The 16,381-nt window shown below is 44.6% G+C and overlaps 1 protein-coding gene across 1 annotated transcript in view; it reads right to left on the bottom strand.

Annotated features, from left to right (window-relative positions):
- Positions 1-1,590: 1,590 nt before the first annotated feature.
- The window catches only part of LOC138674023 (uncharacterized), a 61,964-nt gene continuing 47,173 nt past the window's right edge, over positions 1,591-16,381 (bottom strand). Inside the window, exon 9 of the mRNA XM_069762001.1 lies at positions 1,591-1,699. The gene's annotated coding sequence lies outside the window, so the exon portion shown is untranslated. The remainder of the gene's footprint in view (positions 1,700-16,381) is intronic.

Raw genomic sequence — 16,381 nt, forward strand, 5'->3', positions numbered from 1 at the left:
TCCTCAACCTTGACTGTAATAAAATGCTAGTGCATGTGTGAGAGAATGGTCAGCCATAATATAATGAACAGCCATGTTGGCTCTAGTAGCCATCTTGGAAAATCTCTAGTCAACTAATTTTGCTAAAAGAGCTGAGGCTTTCCCCAGAATAGAGGTATTAAATGACCTCAGTGCCATTAGTAAGTATGGATGGAGTCCTGGGAGGAGACTAATTGGAACAGCTGCAGAGTACTGTGATAGGAAATAAGTGTTATTATATGGTAGTGAATGGGATATGTATTGAGTTAAGATAGACACCAGAATCAAGAGCTGTCAGTGTATGAATAGTTATAGCAGCATGCTAAGAGCTGTAATCAGATTCATGACAGTAGCTAAGAGGAACATGGAGGTTTATGGCTTAGTTTGGAGAAATGTTCATTAATGTTGTTATACTATGTCATTGTATTCTTTGTTCTAAATCACGTTTCTCTGCAGTATGAGATTATCATGTATACACCCTTTGCTGCAATGTGCAGCTTTCTTTGTCTAAACCATGTATAAAAAGTCCATTACTGTTGTTCGGGGCCACAGCATCGCCAGTCTGCCGCCAGGCCACAACATTACCAGTCTGCCGCCAGGCCACACCATTGCCAGTCTGCCGCCAGGCCACACCATCGCCAGACCATCGCCAGATATCCCAGCATTACTTTGTCTGTCTAGACACCTGTTCGGGCCTGCATGCTTTGCCTCACTGACTTTCCATGAACTTTTCTTCTGCGTATCTTTAAATAAACTTCAGTCTCAGCTTGATAAGAGGATTGTCTGCATCTTTTTCACATCTTTTCCAGCTCTCAGTAAGGACTTTCAACCACATGTTCTCTTCATCTCCCGTCTTGACTACTGTAATATCCTCCTCTGTGGCATCACAGCTAAGATTCTTGCACCTCTCCAGTCATCCTTGACTCTGCTGCCTGACTAATCTATCTCTCTCCTCACTACTCCCCTGCTTCTTACCTCTGCAAATCCCTTCATTGGCTCCCAATTCCCCAACATATCCAATTTAAACTACTAACATTAACCTACAAAGCCACCCATAATCTCTCACTGCTATATATCTCCAAACTAATTGCCTGATATCTTTGAACCCATAACCTCTAGTCCGCTCAAGACCTCCTTCTCTCCTCCACACTTATATGCTTCTCACCGATTGGCCTCCAAGACTTCTCCCGAATATCCTTCATCCTTTGGAATTCTGTGCCCCAACATGTCCGACTATTCGCCACACTCAGAACTTTCAGACGGAACTTGAAAATCCATCTCTTCAAGATGCCTGCACTGACTCCGCTGCCACTTCACCACCATTGAAGCCACCACAACCTCTTACCCTACTGTCTCCCTCCCCATTATCCTGTAGACTGTAAGCCCGCAAGGGCCCGCTCCCCTCTGTATCTGTCTGTTGTTATTTAGTTCTCTGTAATTAATTTTGTGTTTTGTATGTAACCCTCGCTCATGTACAGCAAAATGGAATTGGAGGTGCTCTAAAAATAAATAATAATAGTGATGGCCTATCTTGTCCTATGATACTCGAGAAGACAACAAAAGAGACACATGATGATTTTGCTATGATTTCATTTATTGAGCCTGTGATGACTATTAAAGCACTAAGCTGCACATGGCAAAAGAATTTTCAGCTGAATGTGTTTCAGAATGTGTCTTCTTCCTGTATTGAAAACATAAATACAAAAATTATTGCTTGGCAGTAGATAGTAATTACTGACATTCAATATTATGGAGACATTGTATGAATCTGTTCAGGTGCTATAAAGTGGGCCACATTAGTTGTTAGTCACCCAACTTTTCCCAGGAAAATGATAGCAAGCTGAGTAGAATTTTTACCAATTTGGCAAAAGATAACAAAAGGAAATGAATTTACTTGGAATTTAAATGGTTGTCTCAGGCTAAACATTTTATGGCCTAGCCATAAGATAGGTGAGATTCCAACCAGAGACCTAACGATCACCGTTGCGACGATGCCAATGCGGGGTGCCTGTCGACTCCAGTTCATACTTCAGCTGGATGTGCGTCCAAAAATGCACATTTAGCTGAAGTGTATTGCGGCTCAGAGACTATGCTACAATACATGCCGCCGACCAATCAGAGGCCAGCATCTGACATCCTTGAGCCAGTCACAGGCTTCGCATGGCAGTGTTGTCATGCGCTGCCCATCGATAGTACGCATAAGTCAACTGCCAGCTTCAGAAGAGGATGCAATGCTGCGAGGGAGCATGGAGGGTGAGTAGAATCGTTTCTATTTTTATGTGTTAATGGACAGCGGCAAAATGTGAAATTTATATACCAGGATAGGCGCAGACGGGGGACATACCGTATATACCAGGATGGCGGACATACTGTATATACCAGAATGAGAGCCTTATATACCCAGATGGGGGACATACTGTATATACGAGGATGGGAGAAATACATCAGGATAAGCCCAGGCCGGGAGACATACTGTATATACAATGATGTGAGACATACTGTATATACCAGGATAGGCACAGGATGGGGGACATTTACACCAGGAAAAGGCCAAAAATGGGGGACATACATACCAGGGAGGGACCCAGGATAAAAAAACATATACCAGGATGGGCTGAGGATGGGGACATATACGAGGAAGGTGGACATACAGTGGTATGTAAAAATGTGGGCAACCCTGGTCAAAATTACTGTTAAGGTACCTTCACACTGAACGATATCGCTAGCGATCCGTGACGTTGCAGCGTCATGAATAGCGATATCATTGAGTTTGACAGGCAGCAGCGATCTGGATCCTGCTGTGCCATCGTTGGTCGGCGCAGAAAGTCCAGAACTTTATTTCGTCGCTGGATCTTCCACAGACATCGCTGAATCGGCGTGTGTGACGCCGATTCAGCGATGTCTTCACTGGTAACCAGGGTAAACATTGGGTTACTAAGCGCAGGGCTATGCGAAGTCCCCTGGTGACCAGGGTAAACATCGGGTTACTAAGCGCAGGGCTGCGCTTAGTAACCCGATGTTTGCCCTGGTTACCAGCGTAAACGTAAAAAAACCAAACAGTACATACTTACATTCCGGTGTCTGTCCTCCCCGGCGCTCTGCTTCTCTGCACTAAGCGCCGGCCGGAAAGCAGAGCACAGCAGAGCATAGTTGGTCGCTGGAGAGCTGTCTGTGTGACAGCTCTCCAGCGACCACACAGCGACGCTGCAGCGATCGGGATCGTTGTCTAGATCGCTGCAGCGTCGCTTAATGTGACGGTACCTTTAGTGTGAACAGTAAAGCAAGTTGAAAATTAAATGATCTCTAAAAGGCCTAAAGTTAAAGGTGACACATTTCCTTTGTATTTTAGGCAAAAATTCCCATATGTATATAGTCACCTTTTGTGTTTTAAAAATTACAAAAAAGTAAAATGGTCTGATTCAAAAGTTTATGCACCTTGTGTGGTTAGGACCTAGTAGTGCCCCTTTTGAAAGCATCACAGCTTGTAAACGCTTTTTGTAGCCAGCCAAGAGTCTTTCAATTGTTGTTAGAAGGATTTTCATTTATTCTTCCTTGGAAAATTCTTCCAGTTCTGTGAGATTCCTGGGTCATCTTGCATCAACTGACATTTTGAGGTCTAGCCACATATTTTCAATGTTCAGATCAGGAGACTGAGGGCCATTGTAAAACCTTCAGCTTACTTCTTTTGATGTATGCTATTGTGGATTTTGATGTGTGTTTAGAATCATTATCCATTTGTAGAAGCCATCCTCTTTTCAACTTCAGCTTTTTTTTACAGATGGTGTTATGTTTGCATCAAGAATTTGTTGAAATGTCAATGAATCCATTCTTCCCTCTACCCATGAAATGTTCCCTGTGCCATTGGCTGCAGCACAACCCAAAGCATGATTGATCCACCCCATGTTTAATGGTTGGCTAAATGTTATTTTCCTGAAATTCTGTGTCCTTTTTTCTTCACACATACCTTTGATCATTGTGGCCAAAGACTTGTATTGTAACCTTATTGGTCCACAGGACTTGTTTCCAAAATGCATCAGACTTGTTTAGATGTTCTTTTGCATTCTTCTGACGCTGAATTTTATGGTGAGAATGCAGGAGATTTTTTCTTCTGATGACTCTACCATGAAGGCCATATTTAAGTAACAACCACAGGTAGACTAATTGCTATATGCCAAATAATAAAATCGATAAAAATAATAAAATCTTAATTACACGTGCTAGTGACTAGTGTCCTGTGGAGAGATTTGTGGAAACCACCACCGTACCAAGAGAAAGCAACCACAGCCAATATAGAAAAGTCAAAGAAGATCTCCCAAGCAGGAATAAGATTAAAATGCCTTTATTATATATACACTTGGCAAAAAAACAATAAAAATTACAGATAAAAAACACGTGTGTGCACAATGGGATAATTTTTGTATAATAAAATCAGTATCAACAATGGTACAGGCTGACCCCTATATTATATTTCAATAACAGGTTCAAGCATCACCCCAAGATGACATATATTGTTAGCTGGATTTACATGCAACCAAAAAGACCATTCTGCATATATTCCAAGTACAGACTTATTAATGTAATATGTGCAAAATTTATAGCAAATAAAAACTTATATGTGCAATATAGCAATATAAAGTGCAAAAAGAGGGAGGGAAAGGTTAAGTATAACCATAGAGTATACTGGATGTGTCAGTACACACACCTTGATGGAACATGTGCACACTTATAGCAAAAACCAACTTATTTGTGCAAAAATAGGTTTAATATAACCAGCGTCGGACTGGAGCACCTTGGGCCCACCAGAGAAAATCATTCTTGGGGCCCACTATGTAGCTAATATCAGGGTATAATATAAGGTAGTAAACGTCTTAATTATGTAGCAAGGGTTGGGTAGCCCCCTCGCAGAATATAATTTAGCCCCCTCACAGAATATAACGCAGTCCCCTCTAATAGAATATAATGCAGCACCCCACAAAATATAATGCAACCCCCTCAGGTATAACGCAGTCCCCACCATAGAATATAATGTAGCACCCTCATAGGGTATAATGCAGCCCCCTCATATAGTATAATGCAGCCACCACAGAATATAATGTAGTCAACTGAGAGAATGCAGCCCCACCACAGAATATAATGTAGCTCCCCCCATAGAGTATACTGTAGCCCCCTCACATAGTATGTTGTAGCCCCCCATAATATAATGTAGTCCCCTGAGAATAATGCAGTCCCCCCACAGAATATAATGTAGCCCCCTCATAAAGTATAATGCAGCCCCTCTTCAACCCCATCATTGTCCTCATCACCACCTCCATCATTGCCTTCTCCCCCACCACCCCTATCATTCTCCCCCACCACCTCAATCACTGCCCATTCCACCACCTGCATCAATGCCTCCTCCCCCACCTTCATTGTCCATTTCATCACCTGCATCATTGCCTCCCCCCACCACCATCCTTGCCCATCACCTCCATCATTGCCTCCCCCTACCACCACCATTGCCCATTTCATCACCTCCATCACTGCCTCCCACCACCACCATTTCCCATCACCTCCATCATTGCCTCTCCACCACCACCATCATTGCACATCACCTCCATCATTGCCTCCCCACACCCTCATTGACCATCACCTCCATCATTCCCTCCCTCGCCATGATTGCCCATCACCTCCATCATTGTCTCCCCCACCATCACTGCCCATCACTTCCATAATTGCATCCCCTCACCTCCATCATTGCCTCCCTACCACCATCATTGCCCATCACCTCCATCATTGTATTCCCCCCACCATCATTGACCATCACCTCCATCATTGTCTCCCCCAACCACCATCATTGCCCATCACCTCCATCATTGTCTCTCCCACCAATATCATTGTCCTTCACCACACACACACACACAGCTCACCGCAGCTCATCACACACACACACACACATTTTATTCAATAAAACAAAACATATATAATATATATATATATATTTTAGATAAACACAATATAAAACTGTGTAAACCCTGCTAAACACCTTTGCCAACTTTATCTGCAGAAGCCACCTGTGACTTTGTGCGGCCATGGTACGTTGTGCCCGGTTACAACCCCAGCTCTGCTACCTCTAGGACTTGCGGACTATAGTAGTAGTCCGTGACTGGAGTAGTGAAGTATGGCAGAGTGCACACACTGATGGCAAATGCCTTTTTAGCAGAGTGAACATGTGTACGGAGAATTACTAACCTTATTACAGAGGTAATATGAACAGAGAACACTGCTGAGAGACACACAGGCAATTAGGTGAGATTCATTGTGATTCGTGCGGCATTAAAAGGGATATGCCTATTTTATGGCGTATACGAGGTGGCATGATTTCCAACAAGGCAGAAGTCACCACTGCACTGTTAACAGCAGTACATAAATTCAGCCCTATAATACCCAGGAAAGGAACTTCTAACAACTTTTTCTACAATGGACACACACGAGTTTGTGCAGTCCAGGGACGTGTGTGATAACACCGCGTACCCCAGTAACCAGATGTTCTATTCTGGAGGACACAGATTTCATTTGATCCTTTAGCTATTCCATATTGGACCTGTAGGAGCTGCAGGCGTAGGAAGAGGTTAATGGGAAGAAGTCTGTGGCTGCACATACATGAATGAGACACAGCTCCTCAGCTAAGGGGACAATGCCGGATGGAAGATAAGAGCGTGCCAGTGACAGCCATGCCAATCGCCTACACTCTTACAGGCTGAGATGTCATCGGGCTCAGCACCAGTATCCGGCCACCATCCAGATGTCAGCACTGAAGAGAGCTGTATCTCCAGCAATGCCAATCACCTGAGGGCATCCTGTCACGTGTCACACCTTTATCTCTGGAGGGATTAGGAATGCAAGCTATTGCTCTCTGTGAGCAGCCAATCTACGGTGTTATTGGAGTGATCTTCAATGAATAGTCCAGAAACAATAGCTGCTCCCCCACCTCACTAGTTTACCTCCAGGTGTGGTCTCTGGTGCATACACAGTAGCGCCTGATGGCAGCTGGAGGGCTCCTTTCTATAAATCAGTACTATAAGAACAAGTGCCGGTCCCAACAGCTGGCTCCTGTGTGCACACCGTGTATCTGCAGCGCCTGCACACAGCTAGCACAGACGGTGTGAGCAGCCCGCAGGACAGGTGCCCACACCGGGCGCCCACTGCTGCCAGAACTGAGCCCCACACGTGCCTCGTCCCTCATACTCACCTGTCCCACTGCACGGCCGTGCCGACATCCCTCGCGCTCTGTCCCGACTCCAGGCGCCGGCGCAGCACCTTCTTCCTGCTTGAGCGGTCATGTGACACCGTTCATTAAGATCATGAATATGCGCATATTCATGATCTTAATGAGCGGTGTCACGTGACCGCTCGTTCAGGACGAGCTGCAGTGCAGACGCCGAGACCATCGCTGGAGCAGGGTGAGTATTCAAGGCGGGCGGCGGGGGGGCCCTGGAGGCTGGAGCAGTGGGGGCCCTGGAGGCTGGAGCAGTGGGGGCCCTGCCAGCAGGTGCCAGTGCCAGGGCCCACCGGAGGATCCTCCGGCTCTCCGGTGGGCCAGTCCGTGCCTGAATATAACCATGAACCATGGTTGCTTTCTCATGAAGGCCATATTTGTGCAGGTGTCTCTGAACAGTAAGGCCGGCTTCACACTCAGCGTATGAAAATACGGTCCGTATATTACGGCCGTAATACGCTGAAAAGTCCCGAAAATAGTGGTCCGTAGCTCCTCCGTAGGCAGGGTGTTTCAACGTTTTTTGCGCATGGCATCTTCCATATGTAATCCGTATGTCATCCGTACTGCGTGTTTTTATCACAGGCTTGCAAAACCGACATACGGATATACAGGTCCTTCTCAAAAAATTAGCATATAGTGTTAAATTTCATTATTTACCATAATGTAATGATTACAATTAAACTTTCATATATTATAGATTCATTATCCACCAACTGAAATTTGTCACGTCTTTTATTGTTTTAATACTGATGATTTTGGCATACAACTCCTGATAACCCAAAAAACCTGTCTCAATAAATTAGCATATTTCACCCATCCAATCAAATAAAAGTGTTTTTTAATAACAAACAAAAAAACCATCAAATAATAATGTTCAGTTATGCACTCAATACTTGGTCGGGAATCCTTTGGCAGAAATGACTGCTTCAATGCGGCGTGGCATGGAGGCAATCAGCCTGTGACACTGCTGAGATGTTATGGAGGCCCAGGATGCTTCAATAGCGGCCTTAAGCTCATCCAGAGTGTTGGGTCTTGCGTCTCTCAACTTTCTCTTCACAATATCCCACAGATTCTCTATGGGGTTCAGGTCAGGAGAGTTGGCAGGCCAATTGAGCACAGTAATACCATGGTCAGTAAACCATTTACCAGTGGTTTTGGCACTGTGAGCAGGTGCCAGGTCATGCTGAAAAATGAAATCTTCATCTCCATAAAGCATTTCAGCCGATGGAAGCATGAAGTGCTCCAAAATCTCCTGATAGCTAGCTGCATTGACCCTGCCCTTGATGAAACACAGTGGACCAACACCAGCAGCTGACATGGCACCCCACACCATCACTGACTGTGGGTACTTGACACTGGACTTCAGGCATTTTGGCATTTCCTTCTCCCCAGTCTTCCTCCAGACTCTGGCACCTTGATTTCCGAATGACATGCAAAATTTGCTTTCATCAGAAAAAAGTACTTGGGACCACTTAGCAACAGTCCAGTGCTGCTTCTCTGTAGCCCATTTCGGCACCTGTAGCCCATTTCCTGCACACGCCTGTGCACGTTGGCTCTGGATGTTTCCACACCAGACTCAGTCCACTGCTTCCTCAGGTTCCCCAAGGTCTGGAATCGGTCCTTCTCCACAATCTTCCTCAGGGTCCGGTCTCCTCTTCTCGTTGTACAGCGTTTTCTGCCACATTGTTTCCTTCCAACAGACTTACCATTGAGGTGCCTTGATACAGCACTCTGGGAACAGCCTATTTGTTGAGAAATTTCTTTCTGGGTCTTACCCTCTTGCTTGAGGGTGTCAATGATGGCCTTCTTGACATCTGTCAGGTCGCTAGTCTTACCCATGATGGGGGTTTTGAGTAATGAACCAGGCAGGGAGTTTATAAAAGCCTCAGGTATCTTTTGCATGTGTTTAGAGTTAATTAGTTGATTCAGAAGATTAGGGTAATAGGTCGTTTAGAGAACCTTTTCTTGATATGCTAATTTATTGAGACAGGTTTTTTGGGTTATCAGGAGTTGTATGCCAAAATCATCAGTATTAAAACAATAAAAGACGTGACAAATTTCAGTTGGTGGATAATGAATCTATAATATATGAAAGTTTAATTGTAATCATTACATTATGGTAAATAATGAAATTTAACACTATATGCTAATTTTTTGAGAAGGACCTGTACAAGGGATCCATGTGTTAAATAAAAAAAAATATATATATATACACTGTAGACACATATGTATATATATTAATATTTCATCCAGCGCGATATAGCAGAAAGCCGGTAATTCAATTACCGGCTTTTGCTTTCTCCTTCCTAAACCCGACATGATATGAGACCTGGTTTACATACAGTAAATCATCTCATATCACCATTTTTTTGCATATTCCACACTACTAATGTTAGTAGTGTGTATATGCAAAATTTGGCCGTTCTAGCTAGTAAATTAAGGGGTTAAATGGCGGAAAAAATTGGCGTGGGCTCCCACGCAGCTTTCTGCTGCGATTTTCTACGGCCGTAGAAAGCCGTATAATACTGATCGGTTTAATACGGCAGATAGGAGCAGGGGCATAGAGAATAATTGTGCCGTATGTTTTGCGAGTTTTACGGACGTAATTTCTGCGCTCTTACGTCCGTAAAACTCGCAAGTGTGAAGCCGGCCTAAAACAATGTACCACAACTCCAGAGTCTGCAAAATCTTTCTGAAGGTCTTTTGCAGTAAATCAGGGGTTCTGATTTGCTTCTCCAGCAATCCTACGAGCTGATCTCACTGAAATTTAGCTTGGTCTTTCAGACCTTATCTTGGCCTCCACTGTTGCTGTTAACTGCCATTTCAACTGCAAACGCTTTGCTATCTTTTTATGGCCTTCTCATGCTTTGTGGGCCTCAACCATTTTCAGAGTGCTAGGCAGCTGCTTAGAAGAACCAATGGCTGCTTTTTTGGGTGCAAGGTTAGAGGAGGCTTGGTTTTTATAAAGCTGGGAAATTTGCATCACCTGGTTTTCCTAATGATAATAGTGAAGAAGCCATAACTATAACTGGCTAATTAAGGTCTGAAACCTTGTTCAAAGTTGTCTGAGCACATGAATCTCCAAGGGTGCTCAAACTTTTGCATCGGGCCATTTTTCTTTTTGTAATTTTTAAAATGTAAAAGATGATTCTCTCTCTCTATATATATATATAATGTCACAAATGGCCACATCAGCAGACCACAAATGTGCATGTGTTTGCACAAACGGTTAGAAACCGACTCCATGAGGATGGTCTGAGTGCCCGACGTCCACAGACGGGGGTTGTGCTCACAGCCCAACACCATGCAGGACATTTGGCATTTGCCACAGAACACCAGGATTGACAAATTCGCCACTGGCAACCTGTGCTCTTCACAGATGAAAGCAAGTTCACACTGAGCACATGTGACAGACATGACAGAGTCTGGAGATGCTGTGGAGAGCGATCTGCTGCCTGCAACATCCTTCAGCATGACCGGTTTGGCAGTGGGTCAGTAATGGTGTGGGGTGGCATTTCTTTTGGAGTGCGCATAGCCCTCCATGTGCTCGCCAGAGCCGAGATGAGATCCTCAGACCCTTTGTGAGACCATATGCTGATGCGGTTGGCCCTGGGTTCCTCCTAGTGCAGGACAATGCCAGACCTCATGTAGCTGGAGTGTGTCAGCACTTCCTGCAAGATGAAGGCATCGAAGCTATGGACTGGTCCGCCCGTTTACCAGACCTGAATCCTATTGAACATATCTGGGACATAATGTCTCGCACCATCCACCAAAGTCACGTTGCACCACAGACTGTCCAGGAGTTGGTGGATGCTTTAGTCCAGGTCTGGGAGGAGATCCCTCAGGAGACCATCTGCCATCTCATCAGGATCATGCCCAGGCATTGTAGGGAGATCATACAGGCTCGTGGAAGCCACACACACTACTGAGCATCATTTCCTTCTCTTGAGGCATTTCCACTGAAGTTGAATCAGCCTGTAACTTCATTTTCCACTTTGATTTTGAGCATCATTCCAACTCCAGACCTCCGTAGGATATTATTTGTTAGTTACGTTGATCATTTTTAGGTTTTATGTTCTCAACACATTCCACTATGTAATGAATAAAGATATGCAACTGGAATATTTCATTCAGTGATATCTAGGATGTGGGATTTTAGTGTTCCCTTTTATTTTTTTGAGCAGTGTATTTGCCTGCAATACATAGGAAATGTGCCATCTTTAACTTTAGACCTTTTAGAGATCATTTCATCTTCAACTTGCTTAGCTGCTCACAATAACAGTAATTTTGACTAGGGGTGTCCACATTTTAACATGTCACTGTATGTACAATGATGGGGAACATACAGTGGGGCAAAAAAGTATTTAGTCAGTCAGCAATAGTGCAAGTTCCATCACTTAAAAAGATGAGAGGCGTCTGTAATTTACATCATAGGTAGACCTCAACTATGGGAGACAAACTCCGAAAAAAAAATCCAGAAAATCACATTGTCTGTTTTTTTATAATTTTTTTTGCATATTATGGTGGAAAATAAGTATTTGGTCAGAAACAAATAATCAAGATTTCTGGCTCTCACAGACCTGTAACTTCTTCTTTAAGAGTCTCCTCTTTCCTCCACTCATTACCTGTAGTAATGGCACCTGTTTAAACTTGTTATCAGTATAAAAAGACACCTGTGCACACCCTCAAACAGTCTGACTCCAAACTCCACTATGGTGAAGACCAAAGAGCTGTCAAAGGACACCAGAAACAAAATTGTAGCCCTGCACCAGGCTGGGAAGACTGAATCTGCAATAGCCAACCAGCTTGGAGTGAAGAAATCAACAGTGGGAGCAATAATTAGAAAATGGAAGACATACAAGATCACTGATAATCTCCCTCGATCTGGGGCTCCACGCAAAATCCCACCCCGTGGGGTCAGAATGATCACAAGAACGGTGAGCAAAAATCCCAAAACCACGCGGGGGGACCTAGTGAATGAACTGCAGAGAGCTGGGACCAATGTAACAAGGCCTACCATAAGTAACACACTACGCCACCATGGACTCAGATCCTGCAGTGCCAGACGTGTCCCACTGCTTAAGCCAGTACATGTCCGGGCCCGTCTGAAGTTTGCTAGAGAGCATTTGGATGATCCAGAGGAGTTTTGGGAGAATGTCCTATGGTCTGATGAAACCAAACTGGAACTGTTTGGTAGAAACACAACTTGTCGTGTTTGGAGGAAAAAGAATACTGAGTTGCATCCATCAAACACCATACCTACTGTAAAGCATGGTGGTGGAAACATCATGCTTTGGGGCTGTTTCTCTGCAAAGGGGCCAGGACAACTGATCCGTGTACATGAAAGAATGAATGGGGCCATGTATCGTGAGATTTTGAGTGCAAACCTCCTTCCATCAGCAAGGGCATTGAAGATGAAACGTGGCTGGGTCTTTCAACATGACAATGATCCAAAGCACACCGCCAGGGCAACGAAGGAGTGGCTTCGTAAGAAGCATTTCAAGGTCCTGGAGTGGCCTAGCCAGTCTCCAGATCTCAACCCTATAGAAAACCTTTGGGGATAGTTGAAAGTCCGTGTTGCCAAGCGAAAAGCCAAAAACATCACTGCTCTAGAGGAGATGTGCATGGAGGAATGGGCCAACATACCAACAACAGTGTGTGGCAACCTTGTGAAGACTTACAGAAAACGTTTGACCTCTGTCATTGCCAACAAAGGATATATTACAAAGTATTGAGATGAAATTTTGTTTCTGACCAAATACTTATTTTCCACCATAATATGCAAATAAAATGTTAAAAAACAGACAATGTGATTTTCTGGATTTTTTTTTCTCAGTTTGTCTCCCATAGTTGAGGTCTACCTATGATGTAAATTACAGACGCCTCTCATCTTTTTAAGTGGTGGAACTTGCACTATTGCTGACTGACTAAATACTTTTTTGCCCCACTGTATATTTCCCCAACCTGGTATATATGTCTCCCATCCTGGTATGTGTCAGATGGGTGTCATATATACCAGGATCCAGGATGGGCCCAGATGTGGGATATAGATACCAGAATGGGCCCACATGGGAGACTTATATAACTGGATGAGGGACATATATACAAGGATGGACCCAGGATGGCTGCCAAACATGCGAGGAAAGGCGCAATATATACCAGGGATTCCCAAGATGGGGTATAAATACCAATAAGGGTGAACATGTATACCAGGATGGGAGACATATATTCCAGGATGAGAGACATATATACCAAGATGGGCCCAGATAAGAGACATATATACCAGGATGCTCACCCAGTTGGGAGACATTTATACCAGAATGGGCCCAGATGAAGGGGATATATATACCGTATATACTCGACTATAAGCTGAGATTTTCAGCCCACGTTTTTGGACTGAAAGTAACCCTCTCGGCTTATACTCGAATCATATGCAGGGGTCGGGAGGGGAGGGGGAGCGGAGCTGTGTAATAATACTCACTTGCTCCTGGCGCGGTCTCTGCACGTCTTTTCCCCAGCGCCGGCAGCTTGTTCCTGTAGTGAGCGGTCACATGGTACCGCTCATTACAGTAATGAGTATGGACCTGACTCCCATAGGGGTGGAGCCGCATATTCATTACTGTAATGAGCGGTACCATGTGACCGCTCACTACAGGAAGAAGCTGCCGGCACCAGGGAACAGACATCCAGGGACCGCGCCAGGAGCAGGTGAGTATAACTCAGTGCACTATATTCACCTGCTACCCGTTCCACCGTCTGTGCCGCTGCGTCTTCCGCGTCCTCTGCAGTGATGCTCAGGTCAGAGGGCGCGGTGACGCGATTAGTGTGTGCCGCCCTCTGCCTGAGTGTCAGTGCACAGGACGGAGAAGACACAGCGGCGGTCGGGGGTGCAGCGCGGAGCAGGTGAATATAGCAAGTGTCTGGGCCTGAGAGGTGAGTATGTCATTTTTTTATTTTTTTAATCGCAGCAACAGCATATGGGGCAAATATCTGTATGGAGCATCTTATGGGGTCATTTCATAATGACAAGAGGAACAACTGAGCATCGATGAACAATTTCAATAAACTTTATTCAAAAAGGTTAAAACATACCATGTAATTTCAAATAAGTATATCATAAGGTAACATGAAACAAAGATGAAAATCAAGAAAATGCTGAAGACATAGCCCCCATGCCCCTACTCCCCCACCCTGAGATAACTACCCGGCAAGGATGTACAAACCAGGCCCCTGCCTACCCCCTCCCCCCCTCCCCTAAAGAATACAGAGGAGGGACAAAGAAAATAAAGTACTGAATATAACTAGCAATAAGGGTATATACACTAGTATGTCCCCTAAGACCGACCCCTTTCCCTCTATGTTGTGTAGCATAATTAATAGGAACACCATATAGTATAAAAATTCATATAGCTGACATGAGGGCAAACATGGTTAATTCGGTCTATAGACAGATAAAGGGAACTACTAGCATAGCTAGTCTAAGGGGTAAGCCCCCATGCACACAGCGGTGCTAACCCTGCTGGCACTGGGAGTATCAAATAACATATAACAAGGGGATGAGAAAGCGGCGGTTTGAGGCCGCGAAACGCGCGTCGGGGACCACCTCCTGACTATCTCTCCACCCTGCCCTGCTGCCCTGCTAATTGGTAAGCCTCTGCTCCCATGCTGGCGTTTTTTGTTATATGTTATTTGATACTCCCAGTGCCAGCAGGGTTAGCACCGCTGTGTGCATGGGGGCTTACCCCTTAGACTAGCTATGCTAGTAGTTCCCTTTATCTGTCTATAGACCGAATTAACCCTGTTTGCCCTCATGTCAGCTATATGAATTTTTATACTATATGGTGTTCCTATTAATTATGCTACACAACATAGAGGGAAAGGGGTCGGTCTTAGGGGACATACTAGTGTATATACCCTTATTGCTAGTTATATTCAGTACTTTATTTTCTTTGTCCCTCCTCTGTATTCTTTAGGGGAGGGGGGGAGGGGGTAGGCAGGGGCCTGGTTTGTACATCCCTTGCCGGGTAGTTATCTCAGGGTGGGGGAGTAGGGGCATGGGGGCTATGTCTTCAGCATTTTCTTGATTTTCATCTTTGTTTCATGTTACCTTATGATATACTTATTTGAAATTACATGGTATGTTTTAACCTTTTTGAATAAAGTTTATTGAAATTGTTCATCGATGCTCAGTTGTTCCTCTTGTCATTATGATATGTTTTGAGCAGATTTTGTGAGTCCGGAGTTCATTGGCGGTATTCTCGCCAGAACCCGTTGCCTCACAATATGTATTTGGGATTGTTGTTCTTATGGGGTCATGTGCAGCATTATATGGGGCAATTATCTGTATGGAGCATCTTATGGGGCCATGCGCAGCATTATGGGGGCAAATATCTGTATGGAGCATCTTATGGGGTCATGTGCAGCATTATATGGGGCACTTATCTGTATGGAGCATCTTATGGGGCCATGTGCAGCGTTATGGGGCAAATATCTGTATGGAGCATCTTATGGGGTCATGTGCAGCATTATATGGGGCAATTATCTGTATGGCGCATCTTATGGGGCCATGCGCAGCGTTATATGGGGCAAATATTTGTATGGGGCCATATGCAGCATTATATGGGGCAAATATCTGGAGCATCTTATGGGGCCATGTTCAGCATAATATGGTGCAAGTATCTGTATGGAGCATCTTATGGGGCCCCGTGCAGCATTATATGGGGCACATATCTGTATGGAGCATCTTATGGGGCCATGTGCCGCATTATATGGGGCAATTATCTCTATGAAGCATCTTATGGGGCCATGTGCAGCATTATATGGGGCAAATATCTGTATGGAGCATCTTATGGGGTCATGTGCAGCATTATATGGGGCAATTATCTGTATGGAGCATCTTATGGGGCCATGTGCAGCGTTATGGGGGCAAATATCTGTATGGAGCATCTTATGGGGTCATGTGCAGCATTATATGGGGCAATTATCGGTATGGCGCATCTTATGGGGCCATGCGCAGCGTTATATGGGGCAAATATTTGTATGGGGCCATATGCAGCATTATATGGGGCAAATATCTGGAGCATCTTATGGGGCCATGTTCAGGATAAT

This window comes from Ranitomeya imitator, chromosome 4, assembly GCF_032444005.1.
Source record: "Ranitomeya imitator isolate aRanImi1 chromosome 4, aRanImi1.pri, whole genome shotgun sequence".
NCBI lineage: Eukaryota > Metazoa > Chordata > Amphibia > Anura > Dendrobatidae > Ranitomeya > Ranitomeya imitator.